This window comes from Carassius gibelio, chromosome A2, assembly GCF_023724105.1.
Source record: "Carassius gibelio isolate Cgi1373 ecotype wild population from Czech Republic chromosome A2, carGib1.2-hapl.c, whole genome shotgun sequence".
In the NCBI taxonomy this organism is placed as follows: Eukaryota; Metazoa; Chordata; class Actinopteri; order Cypriniformes; family Cyprinidae; genus Carassius; species Carassius gibelio.
This window is the reverse complement of record NC_068372.1, coordinates 10028125-10050185: the sequence shown is the minus strand read 5'-3', so window position 1 is coordinate 10050185 and position 22061 is coordinate 10028125. Positions and strand designations below refer to the sequence as shown.

The 22061-nt window shown below is 36.6% G+C and overlaps 1 long non-coding RNA gene across 2 annotated transcripts; it reads left to right on the top strand.

Annotated features, from left to right (window-relative positions):
- The first annotated feature begins 129 nt into the window (after positions 1–129).
- Positions 130–21895, top strand: LOC128022451 (uncharacterized). Of its 2 annotated transcripts, none has more exons than XR_008185920.1 (3): positions 130–643; positions 14148–14262; positions 21150–21895. It is a non-coding gene; the product is annotated as an uncharacterized LOC128022451 (long non-coding RNA). The 2 variants fall into 2 exon arrangements; XR_008185921.1 differs by lacking the exon at positions 130–643 and adding an exon at positions 13651–13728.
- The last annotated feature ends 166 nt before the right edge of the window (positions 21896–22061 follow it).

Genomic DNA, 22061 nt, shown 5'->3' with positions numbered 1-22061 from the left:
GAACCACTATGGGCGTAGGGCCCCAGGTGCGGACTGGCCATCTGGACATTCTGGAGGAGTCCAGAACGGCCTCGGGCTGCTTGTTCATCATCTAAGAAAAAGTGTCCGATAAAGTGACGTTGTCAGCCAACAAAAGGGGGCGCCAATGCAATCTATTTTAGCTTATAAGAAACCGAAACCGCCATATACGGCCCGCAATGTCTTTTAGTACATTTTAGCTGGCTCATTTTAGACTCGATCATTTTAAAAATGTTTTTAAAAAAATATTTAAAATGTAACTTAAGTCACGTAAAGATTGCTTTCAGTTTATAATGCTAGTACTATCTCCAACCAGGAGAGGTCGCTAGTTTCCAGCCGCTCCCCGTATTAACTTCAGTGTAGTAGGACATGCACTTTAATGTAAACATTCACTTAACATTAGCAAATAATAAATGAAAACTGACCATTAAATCAGCATTTTCCAGTCAAGATGGTAATCAGATTATCTTTTTACCAAGTTCAAGGGGATACTTATTTTTATTTTTTTCAAGGGATACTTACAGATACTTTAGAAATCTATTATTTAAATCGTAAATCGTCATCACAGCACTACGCACATACAACGACAGAGACGACAGAGTTGCACTTGCTTCAAATTTCAAAGGTAAATGCATTGTCAACAAAAGCTTTTTGCCAAATGCAAGGGTTTCCGCTGGTCCTTAAAATGTCTTCAGTTAAATCGTTTCAATTTAAGTCCATGTAAACTCTAAAATGATACAAAGTCTTAATTATTAGAGGTCTAAAAATATTTGGGAACAGAAAGCCAAAAATTGCAATATAGATTAGTATTTAGATTAAATTTCAAAATGCTATGATTTCACTGAATAAATTTGAGCGCTGCATAGCAGAGGAACTGCTATATTTCTGCAGTTCCGAAAGTGAAACTTGCTGGCAGAAAACGAATTTGCTTTTTCAGTAAGCCCATATGCAATTTTTGTTACATATTTTTAAACGTGAATCAATGGATCGACAAAAGCTAATGCATTCTAAAAATCTAAACAATTAAGACACTACTTTATGTAATTTAATATAATAATTGTCTAATATAATAGCCTAATTATTTAAATTAATATAATAATTGATACTTTTGACTCTTCCCTTTTCTTAAAAATTGTTTAAAGGTTGAAATGTGAAGTGCAGGTCTTAAAAGTTCTTTAAAGCTCTTAAATTCTATTTAAAAAATCCTGCAGTTTCACGGTTACTTTATGGTACCATTTGAAATGACTATTTATTTATTTATTTTTAATAAGCCCTTTTTTAACTATCCTCTAATGTTTTGAGAATGTTTTGTAATAAAAAATATGACATCTGTACATTTGTTTGTTGCAAATTTACAGACAATGCAATGGAGATGTTTATTTGTTGGGGTGATATTGCTGTCAACTGACAAGAAAGTTTCCCTTCTCAATTAGCTTAACTGAACAAGTTTTATTGTTAATAAAATCTTTCAAAACAAATTACATGAATTATACTTTAATTTCCTTCAATAAAAAGGAAATTGAGTAAGACATGGTAAAAGGTGTGTCAGGGGCGTAGATTACGCGGGGGAACGTGTCCCACCCACTTTTATCATCACATAAATTCGTCCCCCGCACTTTTCCGGGCAGGTGTGTTCGTATAAAGGTTTTCAAGAGATGGTGTGAATAAATATAGATTTAAACTCAAAAAGACAAGATAGTCTCATTTTTCTAAAACACTGCTGAAGTTGTTTTACAAAAATATAATATAGAATCAATTAGAATAACAGTTGCCAATTAATTTACAATATACAATTAAGAAAATAGCTACTTGAAGCACTGAATAATATTATTTTGTATAAAGTAATCAAATATACAATACATAGTTTTCACTATAAATTCAACATTCATTCTTATTTATTTTACAAAAGTGATTCAGTCAAGGGCAGTAAATTACTTTCCTTCTGATGTTTGACTAACATTGACACAAATGGCGACAGCAGCTTTAAGACCTCAGGGTCTGAACTCAAGTCAAGTGCCCTTTGCAAAACCCTCTCAAGTTCATCATAGTCTCAAAACGAGCATTTACAAAATGAATTCTCTCCTGGTGACATGCCCCCACAGAAGGAAATTTTGAAAAATAACCCCGGAAATGATGACTTCTGGTGAATATTGTGGAAACTAATTGATACATTTAGATAAATATATTTCATACATTATAGCATATTATAATACAACTGATTAGGCCTATATATTTATAGAATAGCAAAGTAGGCCTATATACAAGACTGAACCACATAGATGTGAAATATAAAGGCTATCATGATCATTTTGCCAACAATGAATCATGGATTTGTTTAGTTTATAATACGTTTTATTTTTAACTTAAACAAATACAACATAGAACATTCAAAACTCATTGGCTTAGACTGCATTTGAAGAAAAATAAACACAACAGTTTTCTGTAGCCTTGTGCAAACTTATTCAATAGAATTAGACTTCTAAAATGTTCTTTCCAGTGCAAAAAAATAATATGTTTAATTTTATTAGACAACATTTTAAAGAAGTGTAGTGCAAATATCTTTATATAATTATACTTCCATTATAGTTAACTTCTTACAAAGTTTTCCAGTGCAAAACAATAATACATAAAAAATTAAATAATTATTTCCCTCCTCCAGATACCTTGTTAAGAAACTCATCAGAAATGATTGATTGAAACAAGGGAGTGGGATACAGGAACACAACAAATGTGACTCTGGGGAGATGTATATGGAATGTTAGGCTAAACCTGTACTATCTCTTTTAATATAATCACTTTACTATCAACTATATTTGAGTTAAAAATCCACATGATTACATAGCCTACATATCAGCCGCTGGAGTTGTCTGAGGGACAAGCAACCTTGACATCGCTCCCTCCTGTGCCCGCAGCCTCTTACTCCTCTTGTGATTATCACCTGATGCGTGCTGCTTAAAGGTACACTGTAAAAAATTGCTGTAGTTTCTACAGCTAAATGTTACAGAATTTTATTGTATAAACATTTTACAAGATGCAGCTGTAATTCGCAATGCATTATGGGTCAAATAAGGTTTTACAGTCGTTAACAGTTTATTTCCACGTCAACTGTAATTCATTTACAAGAAGCAGGTGTTTCCTACACTAACTTACTGTAGTGTGGCATTATGGGATTGCGCGCGCATCATTCAAATTCAGAAACCCAGCCGACTGGTGCAGCCCGAGAATGATTGAAGATAAGAGGCTTTATTCATAATTCCTGGTAAGTTCACTTAATTATACTTAAGAAATATAAACTTTTATATTTATTTAAGTTAATTTATAAGCGATTTCATGCCACAATAGCCTCCTATCCTGACATTTAGTGGCCTTGGTAACTTCTGTGCAGTAAACTGGGAATTGCTATCATAGCATAGTTACGCCAAATGTTCGATTTTTGGAAGTAAAATGTTCTTATTGAGAGCATTTAAAAGTAGTGTTTGCCTAATGCGAACGATTGCAAATACATACTTCAATAAACAATTAGTTAACAAGTTACTTACTTTTTTAGACACAATATTAACTGTTGTTGTATTTCACCGACGAATATAGTTCCAAACAAAGACCAAAGCAAAACTATTTTGCTCATTCTCAAATCAAATTTTTGAAAACGTTTTTTTGAACGGATCTGTTCAATGAATGACTCAGTTGATTCCCTCATTAAGTTATTTACTGCCACCTAATGGCGGATTAGTTTCAGGTTTAATAAGTAGCATTGCATTTTTCCAACATTTATTAATTGTATTTTCAAATTTCATATAATTTTGCACTGTTAATTATTTAATTTGATTGGTGGTACAGTTCTACAATGTAATATTACAATTTATAATAATAAATTATATAATTTATAATAGTTTGTTTATTCTAATATATATGCCTTTTGGGGTGTTAATTTTGGTCTCATTTACAGTACATAATGCTTTAAAGAAATCACAACATTATTTTCTTTATGTCTCTTAGGTGCAAAGAATAGCAGCTGATGTGGAGAAATGTTCGATGCTTCAAGACTCTGAAGCTGATTTTATTATGTAATATATTAATTATTTAAATAATTTGATAAACTTGTAATTTAGATTACATTTTATATTGAAATACTGCATTGTAGGTTACATTATTGCTTATATTTATTCATTTCAGGTCCACCCAGTGGCTTATGATGGTTGTGAATTTCATACCTCAACATTGTGCGTCCCGGGAGCAGGCATCTTTTGCACACATTAATTTTTTCAAAGGTAACAAGTTTTACTTAAGTAATTTCATTCGCGAAAAAGGTTACTTATTCAAAATGAAATGTAGTCATTCATCACTGTTAACTGTTAATGTCGTTCCAAACCCGTAAAAGCTATGTTCATCTTTGGAACACAATTTAAGATATTTCAGATGAGAACCGGGAGGCTTGCGTCTGTCCCACTGACAGCCAAACAATTAACAATGTCTAATCCCAGAAAAGTATGAAAAGGATTGTCAGAATAGTCCATCTGCTATCAGTGGTTCAACTGTAATTTTACAAAGCTACAAGAATAATTTTTTTATGCAAAGGAAACAAAAAGAACAACTTTATTCAACAAAGTCGTTATCATAGCTGTTTTCGTTCAAATGAAAGTGTAAATAAACATAGAAAGCGTGTCCATGTGACCCAGCTGACACAGAACAGGCTATGTAGTGTGTGTCCAACAGATACTCTCCAAAAATGGCACTACACTGACGCAGAGGAGGCGAATTGTTGAATAAGTCGTTATTTTTGTTTTCTTTGCATACAAAAAGTATTGTCAGCGCTTCATAACGTTACTGTTGAACCACAGATGGATTATTCTGATGATGTCTTTCATACTTTTCTGGGCCTTGACAGTGGTATTTACTGGAGAGTCAGTCCAGTCACAATCTTCCTGGTTGCATTCAGAATATCTTAAATTGTGTTCCGAAGACGAACGAAGGTTTTATGGGTTTGGAACGACATGGAGGTAAGTGATTAATGGCAAGATTTTCATTTTGGGGTGGAGTAACCTTTTAAGTACTGGTAAATGCTGATTGTATTGTATAAGTGGCATTTTGACATTTATTTTATTGAGCTAGTTTCATTTGATACATAACTTTATCCTGATGCTTTTGCTTGTTTTTATGCGCAGATGTTTTCTTGGAATCACAACACTCCCTGGATACAAGACGGACACATAGAGGCAAAACAAGTGGAAAAGTCTCAGAGAAGAGGGACAACCCTCATGTGTGTGTGCTCATTTTAGAAAGTTGATGGACTTTCAGTATGTATTTATTAAATTGTCTTTTGCAGGAATATTCTTAATTTAATAGAACATAAGCTCAAACAACAGAAGTTGTGATTTAATGTTGATTCCAGCATTTTTTTGAATCCTTTTCTTTTTAATTTAATGAAATTACAAAAAAATGCTGTAAAATATATTTACAGGACTTTATTGGCAACTTTTTTGCCAGGTAAATACTGTAATTTAGTGAATTTACAAAATATTGCTGTAAAATAAACTACTTGTAAAATTCAATGTTACTGTAAAAAATACTACAAACTACTGTATTTCACATACAGCAATTAACGGTAATTTGCTTTGCAGTAATGTCCTGTAATCCATTTTACAGCAATTAACATCATTTTTACAGGATTTTATTGGCAACTTTTTTGCCAGTAAAATCCTGTAAATTCTACAGTACATTTTTTAAAAGTGTACAATTTGTAAGATAAAATTAAGTAAATGAAAATGAAGTAAAATATCCAAAAACCACTAGGCTAGTGTTATATATTTTGTCCAGCTGATTACTAACAATATCTCTAATGTTTTCAACTACTTGCAAATCATGAGAAAATTCCCATTCTAAACAGTGACACGGGGCAGTGCAGTCGCCTGTCAATGACGTTAGTTACCCTTTATGACCGCCTTTACTGAGAAGTAGAGAAATTACCGTATGGACAGGAGGAAAATCTCGCAGGCAATCTTTTACTGTCTATGAGGCTATCGGGGGGACGTGGAGGCATAAATTCAAGGGGGAAGCCCATAGAGAGTCCATAAAAGCAACGGGACAAATTATTCAACAACGTCTGCAAGATTCGATGGGTGATTCAGATTTCTCTTGGCACAGCGATTAGAAGACTTACAATTGTCAGACAGGTTGCTCACGTGACATCTACGTCATCAAGCTCGGTTTGAATCTGTGCAGTACGCTCGACCCCCAGGAAGTAAGTGCTTCTAATTGACTTAGAATTGACTCTAATTGAATTTGTCTCCGTTGAATACAGTGGGGTCGCTGTGTCCATTTCTTTTACTGTCTATATGGGGAATACCTATTATACAGTCTATACTTTGATTGATGTCTTTAGGACCAATAGTTTTTGAGAAAAGTGGGGAAAAGTACCTCCTCCGCCAGTGTACGGAAGATGATAGGGGTTAACGGTGTTGTTCCATACAGGCTTATAATGGTGTTCCATACAGCGCTCATAACTTGATTTTATCGGCGAAAATTGACATTTAACTGATCAGAAGTGAACAGTTTATTTATTTTAACTGCAAGAAAACATAATTTCAATGAATATGAAAGATGAGTACCTTAACTGCTGTTCATTATCTGGCTCGGCGCGGTGTTCATCTTCAGTTCTCTCTTCACAGCAGTTCAGTCAGTGTACTGTTTGAGTACAAGAATTACTTTGGGATATTGGTTTGTTTGAACTCAGAGGGAGTGTCAGCCACATTAAAAAAAGTTAACAGCTTAAGTCATTTGTGGATTAATGTGTATTAGAGACGCGAACTGTTTAAAACGATTCAGTTTGATTTGGTGAACTGGTTCAAAAATATCCGGTTACATCGAATGATTTGTTCGCAAACCAGATATCAAAAACTGCTTTGTTTTGAACTCGCTCACAACAGACCCAGAAGAGAAGACAATACTGAATAAATTTGCTATTTTTGGACCAAAATGTATTTTCGATGCTTCAAAAAATTCTAACTGACCCTCTGATGGCCCATGGACTACTTTGATGATGTTTTTCTTACCTTTCTGGACATGGACAGTATACCGTACACACAGTTTCAATGGAGGGACTGAGAGCTCTCGGACTAAATCTAAAATATCTTAAACTGTGTTCCGAAGATGAACGGAGATCTTACGGGTTTGGAACGACATGAGGGTGAGTTATTAATAACATAATTATGATTTTTCGATGAACTTACCCTTTAATGTTTTTTTAAAGAAGTCTCTTCTGTTCACCAGGCCTGCATTTATTTGATCCAAGTAGCCTACTGCAAATGAGTGAAATTGTAAAATATTTTTACTACATATTTTTAAATAGCTGTTTTCTATTTGAATATATTTCAATATGTAATTTATTGAGATTTCAAAGCTGATTTTCTTTTTTTTTGCATCATTACTCCAGTCAAACGATCCTTCAGAAATAATTCTAATATACTGATTTGCTGCTAAAAAAGAAAGAAAAAAAACAACCTCTTATTATGATAATGTTGAAAACAGCGGAGTAGGTTTTTTTCAGGTTTCTTTGATGAATAGACTCTTCAGAAGAGCAGCATTTATCTGAAATAGAAATCTCTTGTAAAATTATGTCTTTATCATCACTTTTGATCAATTTAAAGAATCCTGGCTAAATAAAAGTTTTTATTTCTATAATTTATATATAAAAAAAAAAAATAAAAAAAAAAATATATATATATATATATATATCACAGGAATAAGTTACATTTAAAATATATTCAAATAGAATTTTTGAAATTTTTAATTTTAATTTAATTTTAATTTAATTTTAATTTTAATTTTAATTTAATTTAAATAGAAAAGTTATTTTAAATATTATAAATATTTCTAAATATTACTGCTTTTTGCTGTTCTTTGGATCAAATAAATGCAGACTTGGTGAGCACAAGAGACTTCTTTCAAAACATTAAAAATCTTACTGACTGTAATCTTACTGTTTAAAAACTGTTGACTAGTAGGCTATATAGATTGCAGAAATGTTATATCGTAATTCAAAGAGTTTTCTTTATTTTCATGACTATGAAAATTGTAGAGTCACACTGAAGGCATCAAGGGCTATTTGACCAAGAAGGAGAGTGATGGGGTGCTGCGCCAGATGACCTGGCCTCCACAGTCACCGGACCTGAACCCAATCGAGATGGTTTAGGGGTGAGCTGGACCGGAGACAGAAGGCAAAAGGCCAACAAGTGCTAAGCATCTCTCGGGGAACTCCTTCAAGACTGTTGGAAGACCATTTCAGGAGACTACCTCTTGAAGCTCATCAAGAGAATGCCAAGAGTGTGCAAAGCAGTAATCAAAGCAGAAGGTGACTTCTTTGAAGAACCTACAATATGACATATTTTCAGTTGTTTCACACTTTTTTATTATGTATATAATTCCATATATAATTCCACATGTGTTAATTGATAGTTTTGATGCTTCAGTGTGAATCTACAATTTTCATAGTCATGAAAATAAAGAAAGCTCTTTGAATAAGAAACCTGGGGGAAGTCGTGGCCTAATGGTTAGAGGGTTGGACTCCCAATCGAAGGGTTGTGAGTTCTAGTCTCGGGCCGGATGGAATTGTGGGTGGGGGTAGTGCATGAGCAGTTCTCTCTCCACCTTCAATACCATGACTTAGGTGCCCTTGAGCAAGGCATCGAACCCCCAACTGCTCCCCGGGCGCCGCAGCATAAATGGCTGCCCACTGCCCACTGTGTGCTCACAGTGTGTGTGTGTGTGTGTGTGTTCACTGCTCTGTGTGTGTGCATTTCGGATGGGTTAAATGCAGAGATGGGACCAAGTCACACATGTGCAAGTCTCAAGTAAGTCTCAAGTCTTAACCTTCAAGTCTCAAGTAAGTCCCAAGTATTTTTTTCTTGGGCAAGTCAAGTCAAGTCAAGTCACAAGCTATGTCAAGTCAAGTCCAAGTCAAGTCACCTTAATATTGTTATTTTACCTGCAGAATCTGATCTTAATAAAGTTAAAAGACAAGATATAAGTAACTGTCAGTAAATTAAAATAATTTGGATTTGCATTGTAAATACTCATGTTCAGTAAAATACATCATGGAATTAAACAAAATTGTAACTTCTTAAAATTATTTATTTTTCACTTCTGCCAACAGTTTTTGAAATGTTTTACATTTTCAACATTGAGTCCATAAAACAAATAACAGCTAAACATCCAACAGACTCCTCTCTGAACACCTCTCTCTCTCTCAAACACAGTTTACATACAACATTAAACTGTTACATTTCTCCTCTCTCTCTCTCTCTCTCTCTCTCTCTCTCTCTCACACACACTCTGTCTCTCTCTCTCTCTCTCTCTCTCAGAGTATAGAATATAAATATGACGTATTTTTAATTGTTTCATACTTTTTTGTTATGTACAGTACAGACCAAAAGTTTGGACACACCTTCTCATTCAAAGAGTTTTCTTTGTTTTCATGACTATGAAAATTGTAGATTCACACTGAAGGCATCAAAACTATGAATTAACACATGTGGAATTATATACATAACAAAAAAACTGTGAAACAACTGAAATATGTCATATTGTAGGTTCTTCAAAGTAGCCATCTTCTGCTTTGATTACTGCTTTGCACACTCTTGGCATTCTCTTGATGAGCTTCAAGAGGTAGTCACCTGAAATGGTCTTCCAACAGTCTTGAAGGAGTTCCCCGAGAGATGCTTAGCACTTGTTGGCCCTTTTGCCTTCTGTCTGCGGTCCAGCTCACCCCTAAACCATCTGGATTGGGTTCAGGTCCGGTGACTGTGGAGGCCAGGTCATCTGGAGCAGCACCCCATCACTCTCCTTCTTGCTCAAATAGCCCTGGATGCCTTGAGTGTGACTCTACAATTTTCATAGTCATGAAAATAAAGAAAACTCTTTGAATGAGAAGGTGTGTCCAAACTTTTGGTCTGTACTGTACATAACAAAAAAGTATGAAACAACTTAAAATACGTCATATTTATATTCTGTACTGTATATATATATATATATATATATATATATATATATATATATATATATATATATATATATATATATATATATATATGCACTTCTCATGATTGGGTAATCGCGGCAGCTACATTAGTTTTTCTGATTAATTGTTTTGCTCTATGAGAAAAACAAGGTAACAAAATATTTGGGGCTTATGCCCCCTTAACCCAGCCCTAGCGCCGCCCCTGGAATGCGTTTTTTTGACGGCCTGCTAGCAGATCATTAGGGGCCGTTCACATCATGTATTTTGAGCGCGCAAGTTCGTTATTTCCTATGGTTATTTCCAATGTAGGCGCGCGGTATGCGCGCTCATAATGGAAGCAACGCACGCGCGTCGCACCGCATCGAGTTAAAAACATCTAAACTTTTCAGAATGCCGCAAGCGCACCGCAGGTCATGTGACACTAACTAACCAATCAGCTTCATCCTTTTCCCGTATCAACGTTGAAAGCTCAGCTAAGATGAAGGAACAGCTGTTCATAGCTGTATATGGATTGCCATTTTGAAACGAATTTAGTAGCAGAGCTACTGCGAGCGATTTTTAGTGCTGCAAATCCATTTATACTTTGCTGAAATCTCTTCATTGAGAGAGAGCGTGTCATGGATGCTTAGCAAAGACAGACGCCCCAGGAGCACTTCTGTCCGAGCGCTTTGGAAAGAAGGAGAAAGCGGCGCGACTAGCGTTTTCCACGCGTTTTTAGGCGCGAACTATTGAAGACAAAAGCGATGACCCTCGGTACCTCTCAGGCTGACATGTTGATGTGATGTGATATCTGATTTAAGTGGGCGTGGTGTGCGTAAGGTAGAGAGGACATGACCGATGATAGTGTCCTGATCCAGTCACGACACTATTCTCAGCCTGGGCTCCAGCTGAGTAATCAACTTTATTTAAAAAAATAAAAAAATAATTTATATATTTTATATTCAAACTGAAAACATAATGTGATTAACACTCAAGTCATTCAAGTCATCGTGTCTCAAGTCAAGTCAAGTCTCGAGTCTTTAACTTCCAAGTCTGAGTCAAGTCTCAAGTCCTAAAAATAGCGACTCGAGTCGACTCGAGTCCAAGTCACCAAGTCACAAGTCCCCATGTCTGGTTAAATGCAGAGCACAAATTCTGAGTATGGGTCACTTCACTCACTTCACTCACTATATATGTCTGTGTGTGTGTGTAATTTCTGTCCCTCACTTCTGAAAAGATGGCTACGCCCCTGAGGTGTGTGAACTTGGATTGAAAAATGCTTGCTCTTATCACTATCAAAGTTGCCCATCCCTGCCATAGAGCATATAGTCTATGAGCACTGTATTAAAATCCCAGGACACCCCTAGTTCACTGCTTTTTATTACTTTGCATTGTCTTACATGAATATTCCATTCATTCATAAAAAGGAAGCAGCAATTCTACAATGTGTTACATTTGAGAGACAGGATATAAAATAGAGTAAATGGAATCGCCTATAAGGTGATAAGTCGGATTAACATGACAAACACACAGAGAGAAAGAGAGAGAAACATGTGATAACTCAAATTGAAAAATTCTGTTGTTTCAGGTTTCTAGATTCTAGGTTTATGCTTATTATCATATTATACATTTTGCATTCTGATCTTTTTCTATAGATTTAAAGTATTTTAGTTCATACAATAATACATTTAATTCAGTCCCCCACCGAGAAAATTAATAAATAAAAATAGAAACCATCACATAATTTTTAATGGTCTTACTGGATATAATGAAATTGTATTGGTTTTAATGGAAACTGTTATGGTGTCTGTTGGTCTCTACTGGTAATTGGTCACCTTCTGTTGGTGGCTTTTGTTAAAACAACGTAATATGTCCAAAAAAACATTTTGAAAGTTTTTTCAGGGAGCGCAAAGTTTCTCGGGGGAGTGCAAAGATTTTGTTATAGAATGCAAAAGATCAAGGTACCAAACTTCATCATTGACAGAAATAGAGAAAGAAACTTGGGAAAAACCAGGCTTAGTTGGGTGGCCAGTTCTCCTCTGGTCAGGCAACACCAGTATGGTGTGGTTTAATTTCAGGCTGCAACAGAGGTCAGATTGAGGACTTGATCCCATGGTCTTGTGCAGATGGTCGTTGAGGTGACGAGGTCTTTGTAGGAGATCTGTAGGGCTCATCTAGTTGACATGGTCTCCGCTGACATTTAGGGCTGAAGAGGTCATCTCTAGGTGCTGATCCACTATCTGGTCTGGATGTGGAATGGATCTGGGTGGCTATGGTGAGCATCTGATCTGGATACAGACTGATGAAAGAATGGAAGAGACTAATATTAGCGTAGATAACATTATCCTGTAGCGAGTATATTAGGTGTTATGGTAAGTGTTCCCAGTTCTGGTTTACCTACTTAATGCACCCTAACAATCATTTAATGGATTTAAATTATAGAAATTTAATTTGGTTCTATTGCGAGTATTTGCAGCATGAGTGTTGTCCAGGGCTTAAAGTTCTCAGGCACCATGCCGGATTTCCAGCGTGCAGCATTTAATTCTACAAAAATAAATAAATAATAATAATAATAATAAAAAGAATCTTGTTGATTGATATCACTTTTGAGTCCATGCCTTCGCCTACCAATGGTATGAAAGGTGCAACTTTCATTCTCAACAGCCTCCTTTCACACTGCACGTCGGACCCGGCATATTGCCGGAACATTGCCGGGTAGCCTTCTGTGTGAAAGCAAACACGTCCCGGGATTAATTCCGGCACTGAACCCGGGTCGGGGACCTAGTAACATTGCTGGGTTCAACCCGGGACGAGCGCTGTGTAAACAAAAGCCAGATCTAATGCCGTGTCGAAGTGATGATGCACGTTGTCGCGCAACTCTTTTACCGGCTGTTTTGAAGGAAGATCAACATTCGCGACGAAAAAATATGTGCAAACTGTAATGAAGCAGAGATCAGTTAGTTCCTCACTTTCAGCGCTGACGCCAAGATCGTTCGCTTGCTTCAGTGAAAGTATAATGTGTCTAATGTTTTCGACTCGTACATTACACGTCACGCGCTGATGTCACTTGTCATTACGGGATCTTTACGGGTTGTGTGTGAAAGCACGGACATATCCCGGGTAATCACTGGCAGTGTGAAAGTGCAAAATCTAGCGACCCGGAAACAATTGCTGGAACAGTTTACCCGTGTATTTGCCGGAATGGCAGTGTGAAAGGGGCTAACCAAACTAATAGTAGTAGCCCGTCAGAATTTTTGGCTTTCATAAACAAGAGACGCGATATATATATATATATATATATATATATATATATATATATATATATATATATATATATATATATATATATATATATATATATATATATATATATATATATATATATATAATTCTGTGATGAATAAAAAGTTCAAAAGAACAGTATTTCTTTGAAATAAAATTTTTTGTAACACGTCGTGTGTGTGTGTGTGTGTGCGTGTGTGTACTTTTGACCCCATATGGTATTTTATGACAATGAAATAATCCACTTAAAAGCTTGAGGGGAAATATTTACCACTAATTATACAATTACATTTAAATTGGGTTTGTTTATATATATTTTAATTAACTTAATATGTCTACCATTATCTATCTTTTGTATTAGATATTAGATACAGAAGCAGGGCCTTTATCTGCTGTCTTTCTGTATATCATGATAAACCTGTCATCTGGACCATGAGGTGAGCAGGATGTTTGAGGGTCATGAATGCAATTGGTGCTTGTATATGTTTTGGCTGCAGGCTTGAGTCTATGGGATGTAGTTATACTCTATATATTTGTGTCTCATTTGAATGCTCTTAGTTTCAAGTCTGGTGCGCCTCTCTTAAAGTTTAGGTTAATAATAAGATATGTAAAAATCAGCCATACTGTATGTGTATCTGCACTTAAGCATCCCATTTTAGTTTTAATACAGAAGGTTGCATACCTTAATTTATTGCCAGTAGAGGGCAATATGTGAATGAGACAAATAATAAACATCCTATACTTACGTCTCTTTGCACTCAAATGAAAAAAAATGCACAAAATAAGAATAGAGCTAAACAATTCAGAGTATATTAAAGGTTATTAGCCTGTTTAAAATATTCCTCTCCTTCTTCAGGTGTGTGTTGCTGGCCTCTTTGCTTTATAGGCTGGAGTCTCACATGGACACCTCAGAGGACAGCACTTTTCTACAGGACATGCTCATGGGCAATACTCTGCATCTGCTTTTTAAGGTCAGACTTTATTTTAGAAGCAACCAGTACATGAGTGTTGTTAGCCCACTTTAGTTACTGCTGTTTGTCAGAGTTACGACTTGAATTGGGTGAAATTATTCAGATCAAGTTGCTACTGTAGTTTGACCATAAGAAGATGCATCTGCACATATGCAGATGCATTAATGAGTCACTGAATCAGTGTATGAATGAATGAGTGAATGTGTATCATTCACTCATTCATTCATTCATTCACTGATTCAGTGACTCATTAATACTGTCTTGATCATTCACTCACACATCTATACATTCATACATTCTCCCAGTCACATGTTTCTGCATTCACTTGACTAAAGGCTGGGATACACTACATGAATTTGCACAGATTTTGCCGTTTTGCAGTCTGGATGAGTCATAGGCCCCGTCCACACGGAGACGGAGCTTACCCCAATCCGATCTTTTTTTTTCCTCGTCTCAAGAAATATTCGCGTCTACACGAAACCACATAATGATGTAGTATACATGCCAGACCAGTATGTGGTGCTGTAATTCTGCCACAGAGATACACTAAAAACAGAGAAGAAGACTTGGACACAAACACAAACAAACGAACATGGAACCAGTGTTAATGTTAGTTAATAAAAAGACAATCTGTTGCTTTTACGTGACATAGAGGTGTCTGACTAGGGGGGAGACGTGGGCTGATGACGTAATCGTTTCAGAAAATATACGGATTAGCCGTCCAGACAAAAACGCAAAGACGGCGTTTTCAAATTTATCCACTCTGGGACCCGGTTTCAAAAAATACGGGTTTCACCTGATGAAAACGCCAGATCCGTGTGGACGAATCGCCTATCCAATAAAAAATTTGTGCGTATTCACAGAAAATTGTTCCGTGTGGACGGGGCCAAAGATAGTTGCAGAACGTCTAGTCAGTTTGCAGGTTTTGAGTAATCGTAGCTGACAGATCTGATGGAAAATTGTAGTGCATGATGGAAACAAACTCAGATTTTTATTTATTTATTTATTCATATATTTATTGCTTCTGACTGGAATTACATCATCAACACTCTTAAAAGAATATTAAAAGAATATATGTTTTACTATTTTAACCCCATGGGCCCTATAATACACACGGCGCAATGCTACGCAAGGCACATCGCAAGTGTGTTTGCTAGTTTCAGTCAGGCGCTGTTCACATTTTCCCTTCCCTTTTTAATTAGCAAATGCGTTTGCGCCCATTTGTGTGCCCATGGGTGTGCTGGTCTAAAAAAGCTTAGTGTTCAGGCGCATTGCTATTTTAAGGAGCTGAAAATAGACTAGTCCATAGACCAACTCAAACCTGGTCTAAAGTTTGGCGCAATGTTTTTTCTTTGTTATTTTAAAGAGCCTGTTAGTATAGGCGGGTCCGCAACGCGCGTACATGCTGCTTATTAAACACAGGGACGCACAGCAGCACACAAACATGCCAAATATTAAAAATTAATGGATTGCAATGCATAATTTTTTTTTGTGGGCTAGTTAAATATATATATATATATATATATATATATATATATATATAAAGTGTAATGGAACATAATGGATAGTCATCGCATCAGAATTACGCTCTCTATTTGCTCGCACACGAGCAGCTCCGTTTCATCTCAGAGACGCGTTCTGTCTTTGCGCCTGGCAAATTCCGCCGTGTAAATAGAAAATCCGTCATGGCATGAGCGTAACTCTTAAAGGGAATGGAAGATGAGACTCTGATTGGTTTATTGCACGTTACCCCCAAAATCACCGATTACTCATTAAGAGAATAGGGACAACCTGTTTAGACCATGCGCCCGAGAGCGCCAACCGTTTTCCGTTGTTAAAATATCAAAGTGGATTTGGACACGCCATGAGTGCACCTTCGCGGTGTGCTTTACACTTTGCGTTTAGATCATTAAAAGAGGGCCCTATATCTGCCTTGGCCATAGAATATTGAAACACAGTTCGTAGTATGGGAAGAAGGAGGTGGGAACTGGCGAACATTTAAATAGAACTTTAATAATAAAATTAACACAAAACAGTGCGACACCCCCTCGCGTACGACTGTCACACACAAACAGAACCAAAAACACAAAATGAAGTCCAGGCCTGGTCCTCTCTCGTCCCTTACTGTCGACACTCCTCCTTTTATCCTTTCGGAGCTCCTCCGTGGGACTCGAGACCAGTGATTGGCGCAGATGTTCTGTATTCTCATTAACTCCGTCGGCCTCATTCCATTCCCATGGCTCTCGGCGTTGCCCCTTTGGTCACACATACCTTGTAGCCTCCATTATGGATTTGGTTAAAAAATGGCAAGCCGTGTCAATTAGGTACAGTACTTTTACTTTTTTATTGACATGGTAAAATGACAGTGCTCTATCAACTGTTGTTATCTGAATAAATTACTACAGTGGTTTCCAACCATTTTCCTGGAGGCCCCCCAGCACTGCATGTTTTCCATATCACCTTAACCAAACACACCTGATTCAGATCATTATCTCATTAGTAGAAACTCCAAGACCTGAACTGGGTGTGTCAGACAAAGGAGAGATGCAAAATGTGCAGTGTTGGAGGCCTCCAGGAACGTGGTTGGGAACCACTGCATTAATACATGATAACTGACATTGAACATGAATAAAAACATAAAGAAATAAAAGACAAAATAAGATTCAATGAAAACGATGAAATCAAGTTAAATATTATTACAATCCTGTATGATTCGTTTAAGTCCATCATGTGTGTTTTTTGAGCACCGGTTTCTCTCTACAAATGATGAGGTAGGATGTACAGTAGGAGCATCTAGGGTGAAATACAAAAATAGTTTAGAGATACAAAGTGTCTCTTCAAAGTGTTTGTTTGTGACTGGGAAGCTCATTATTTTTAGATTTCAGCTCATTCTCCTTCCTTCCTTCCTTTCTTCCTTCCTTCACTGAATGAACTTGTTAATTGAAATTGTTCAGTCACATTTGTTCATCCATTCACTTCCTTAACCCTCTGGTATTCCTTATGTAGGGCTGTGTATTTCCTAGTTGCTTCTAAAATTATTTTCAGACATAATTTTATTTGTGGTGGTATTTATATTTATATGTGGTATTAGACATTATCAAAGACTACAAAAAAACAAATGTTCTATATTTTCATTTTAAATGGTAATTTTTGACTTTGAATATTATAAGCATGACTGATAAATACCATTTAGCATATTTTAGTCATGTCCACTTTTTTTTTCTTTCTCATACTGTATATCAGGTGCCACAAAAGTCACCAAGTTTCGTACCATTCCGATAAGGTGTGGGATGTAACAGCATCTAGGTAGAAAAACACAAATAGTTCAGAGATGCAAAGAGTCTCTTGCAGTATAGTTTAAAAAGATTTATGTTTATGAAGGCCCAAAGCAAAAAGTAACTGGATATTTTTGGTTTGGATATCTAATGTTTTATTTGTTTGATCATTTGTTTGTGTCTTTTTACTCATTCCTTCCTTTCTTCCTGCTTTTAACTGAGAGAGCTTTTTCATTCAAATTGTTCAGTCATTCACTTCCTTAAACCTCTGGGGTATTCCTCACTTAGAAAGGGCTGTGTATTCCCTAGGTGTTTCTAAGAGTATTTTCAGACATAATTAATTAATAAATTTTATTAGGTTTTGCATTTAAATTTACAGTATATTTAGAAGACTACAGCAAAACTATTGTTCAGTATTTTAGTTGTATGATTTTTTTATTATGAATATTTTTTTAAGTTTTATTTTTGGTATTTTTTCAACACCACTATATTTTGGTGTGCTGCCCAATTTTTTAAAGACCATTTAGCAATTTTTATTCTTGTACACTTTTTTCTCATACAGTATATCTAGTGCCACAAATAGTAACCAAGTTTCATACCATTCCGTAAATGAAAACAAAAATGACCAATATAAAATGTAAAAAATAAACAAATAAATAAAAAGCACTCTGTAAAAAAAGTACTACTCATTTAACATTTTAGTTATGGGCAGCAGGTACACTTCAGAATGAAATAGTTTGAAAGCTGACTTCTCCAGACACTGCAGTGGGTGCACACCCAGCATCATCATCTGCTGGCAGACGGGTCTAATGAATCCAGCACATGCTGTCTGCAACACTGAGAGAGGGGAAGGTGAGGAGGGAGGTAGGAGAGGTCGAAGGGGAAGGGAAAATAAAGACGTTTTAAAACATTAATTTACTCAGTTACTACATAACCGCTCAAAATTGTGTGAAAACTATTTCTATCATTAATACAAAATACCTAAAATGCATGCCAAAAACATAATAATCCACACCTACATAGTATTTATGAATGTCGCTTCATGAAACATCATTTTTCCCGGAAAAACACGAGCGCCTGGAGGCGTGACGTGTGGGCGGAGCTAAAGAATCACGAGCGCGAGTAGGCTTTTGCGTTGAGGGCGTTTGGAAGCTGTGACAGCTGTGAAGGCTGAGACTGAACGAGAGCAGCAGCAGCAAGGACTCGCTCCGAGCGGGGCTCGAACCCGGGTCTCCGATGGGAGGCGGACGCACTAACAAGGAGGCAGAGATATTTGAAGCAGTTTTACTCACCGCCTGCGGTTCCAACACACGATCGTGACCCTTTTTAGTTGGGATTGCATCATCCTTAAGAAATAAACGATACGCAAATCCGTCGTCAAACTGGGCTTTGTTTGTAAAACAAGCATTTTAGAAATGCAGGGAACAAACACAAACACTTGCACAACTCCGTTGATGCTCTGAAAATAAACTCCATCCACTGGTCCCTTAATGCTGTTTTTTCTTTGGTAATCTGTGCAGGGTTGTCTTGCCCTGGCAACCAAAAACACACTCCTTTTGTGACATTTCGCGACGCTCTCGCTCTGATCAGTGAAATGTCTGTGCTCAGCCTCTCATTGCTCTGCTATATGGGGAAGTCGTGGCCTAGTGGTTAGAGAGTCGGACTCCCAATCGAAAGGTTGTGAGTTCGAGTCTCGGGCCGGCAGGAATTGTGGGTGGGGGGAGTGCATGAACAGCTCTCTCCACCTTCAATACCACGACTTAGGTGCCCTTGAGCAAGGCATCAAACCCCAAAACTGCTCCCCGGGCGCCGCAGCATAAATGGCTGCCCACTGCTCCGGCTGTGTGTTCATAGTGTGTGTGTGTGTTCACTGCTCTGTGTGTGTGCATTTCGGATTGGTTAAATGCAGAGCACAAATTCTGAGTATGGGTCACCATACTTGGCTGAATGTCACTTCACTATTCACTTCACTAATACGGGAGCGCGCGCGGCAAACGTGCCCTCAGGACCCATATAAGGAAATTCCGCTCCATCTAACGTCATACTCAAAAAAAACTTTCCGAAACTTGTGACAAACCACATTCCATACATTCTGTGGAACAGAAATGTACAACTTAATTTTTGAAACTTTGTCCATGTTTAGCATGGGAATCCAACTCTTTAACAGTGTAAAAAACTCAGTATGCATGAAATAGCATTTCACCCCCCCTTTAATATAAACAGTCCTCATCCTCCATAAAATGTGCACCACACATCTGAATATTTGGGTTGAAATTGTAAGTACAACTTAACCACTGATTGTTGTGTCCTCTTTTGGAAGGCCAAACAAAGTAGTTTTGCTTTCACAATGAAACACACAATGAATCCACAACATAGCGGCTGCGGCAACAGCAAGAATGAATGTTACGCCTTCTTTCTTTGCGTGAACATTTGGGCGGTGTTATACAAATCTTCCCACATCGTGAAGTAAACATGTGGGGGCATGTTAGCATGAGCCGTTTTGAGTAGGAGTGGTTGACTCTTAACTTTTATAAAGAATATCTCTTTGGATTTGAGATTTTCTTTATGCACCAAGAGCTTGTGACACTCAAAAGAGAAAGATAAAATTGAAAGTGCATCATAAGACCCCTTTAAATTCAAATGAGGTTATGGAAACCTGTATTTTTAATAATTATAACAGAATTCTAAAACAGTTTGATGAATTACAGCATTTGAAACGACAGAAAACAGCTGAAACTGCTTGAAACTTCACCCACACACACCTGTTGGGGGGCCATTAAAAAGAAAAGTGTTTGTTACATAGACAAGTAACTCTCAAGAGGCAAGCCATGAATTTATTTTATGTGCAAAACATTTCAGCATGAGTAAGAAATGTCTTTGATTGATATACCAATTCTCACCACACAACAAGTTCCAGCTAATGACATCTCAGCAGTGAACACTAACATGCAACCTAAGGATTATACTAAGTATGCACAAAGAATGTCTTTGCCTTTTATTTTGTGTGCTTTATTTTTCCATATGACTGTAAATTAAATTAAATATATATATTTTGACCTTCAGTATTATATTATATTACATTGACCTTCAATACATATTGAATTATTTTGACCTTCTTCTATGTAAGGTGTGATATTTGGTACGTGGATTTGCATTAAGAAACATTAAACAGCAAGTGTGTAAAGATGCTTTATGTTCAGTTTTGTGTTAACAGAGAATGTGGTGCTAAACTCCAGTCTGGTTTTAGTGTGTGACGTCATCTTTATTTTTTTTATTATTATTATTTTACTTAATACATGTTATGAAACATGTTCATCTTTATGAGCTCTGTTAGCTGTGTGAGGGCCATAAGTATGATAACATCTTTCTTGGCTGATATTCTAATGGTTTTCCCATTGCATACACTGTACATTCCAGCCAATAAACAATTAACACACTAAATTCCTTTGTCTTTTCATTCATTTTTAAGGTTACTATGGATCTGACTGATATGTATATTACACTTCGGTTAGTTCTGCTTATCAGATGCAAAGAAACATTTTGCTACTAGATTAATTTCAGGGGTGAGGACGTCAGTCTGCCATCTCCTCCTTTTTTTCCCTCTGCTCACAGGTCTATGACAGGCTTCAGCAGTCCAGCGGCCTGCTCCACTGTTGGATAACACACAGGGCCTGGCTCAGGACGTAAGTTTTCCTCTGAGGCATCTAGTGGTTTTTCTCCAGAACAGAATGATCAGACAATCCAGTAGAGCTGGGACGGGATTCAGTTGAATGACCTTTAGTCTGTTTAGTGTTGTCGGGTTGAAGTGTACTGGAAGGGATTACTTGTGAACACCCCAGTGTCACATAAATATATGTGCAGCCTCACAGACACTTATTTATTGTATTTTTTATTATTATTTTTTTTTTAATCTGGCAACTCCTATCTATATTCAAGGCCAACATTTTTGAGTATAAATTCCCAGAATGACCCAGTTTTTCCCTAAACTCTGTAAAACGACAGTGTATAATTTCTGCACCACCAGCATGACAAACTGGAAATTAATTATTGTAGTAATTATTGTTTCAAACAAGCTTCCTGAACAACCCTACCCTTCTGCAAAGGGTAATGGGGTGTGCGAAATGAAGATTTTTTTTATTGTGGATGATAAAACATGTTTCCATGATCTGCTTTTTTTTTTGCACATTCTATCAGCTGCAGCCTGCAGTTCTGGGGCCGCCGAATCAATCTACTGTCCAATGCAACATATATTAACATCAGTGTTAACTCAGTGGTAGAGTTACTCTCACGGGACACTGCATTTATTAACAATCACAAAAGTAAATTTTTTGCATCTTCTTTCAAGCCTTACGTTTAAACGTTCATTTGTGTGCTGTTCTGACAAGCGTTCTGACAACTTTTGAGTAAGTAAATGAAGGTATAAAAATTTGTCTATTTAAATTTTTGGGTGAATTATTCCTTTAATGTTAATAAAACAATAAACACAAAGAGAAAAATCAGTCACTACTCTTAAATGTAAAACTT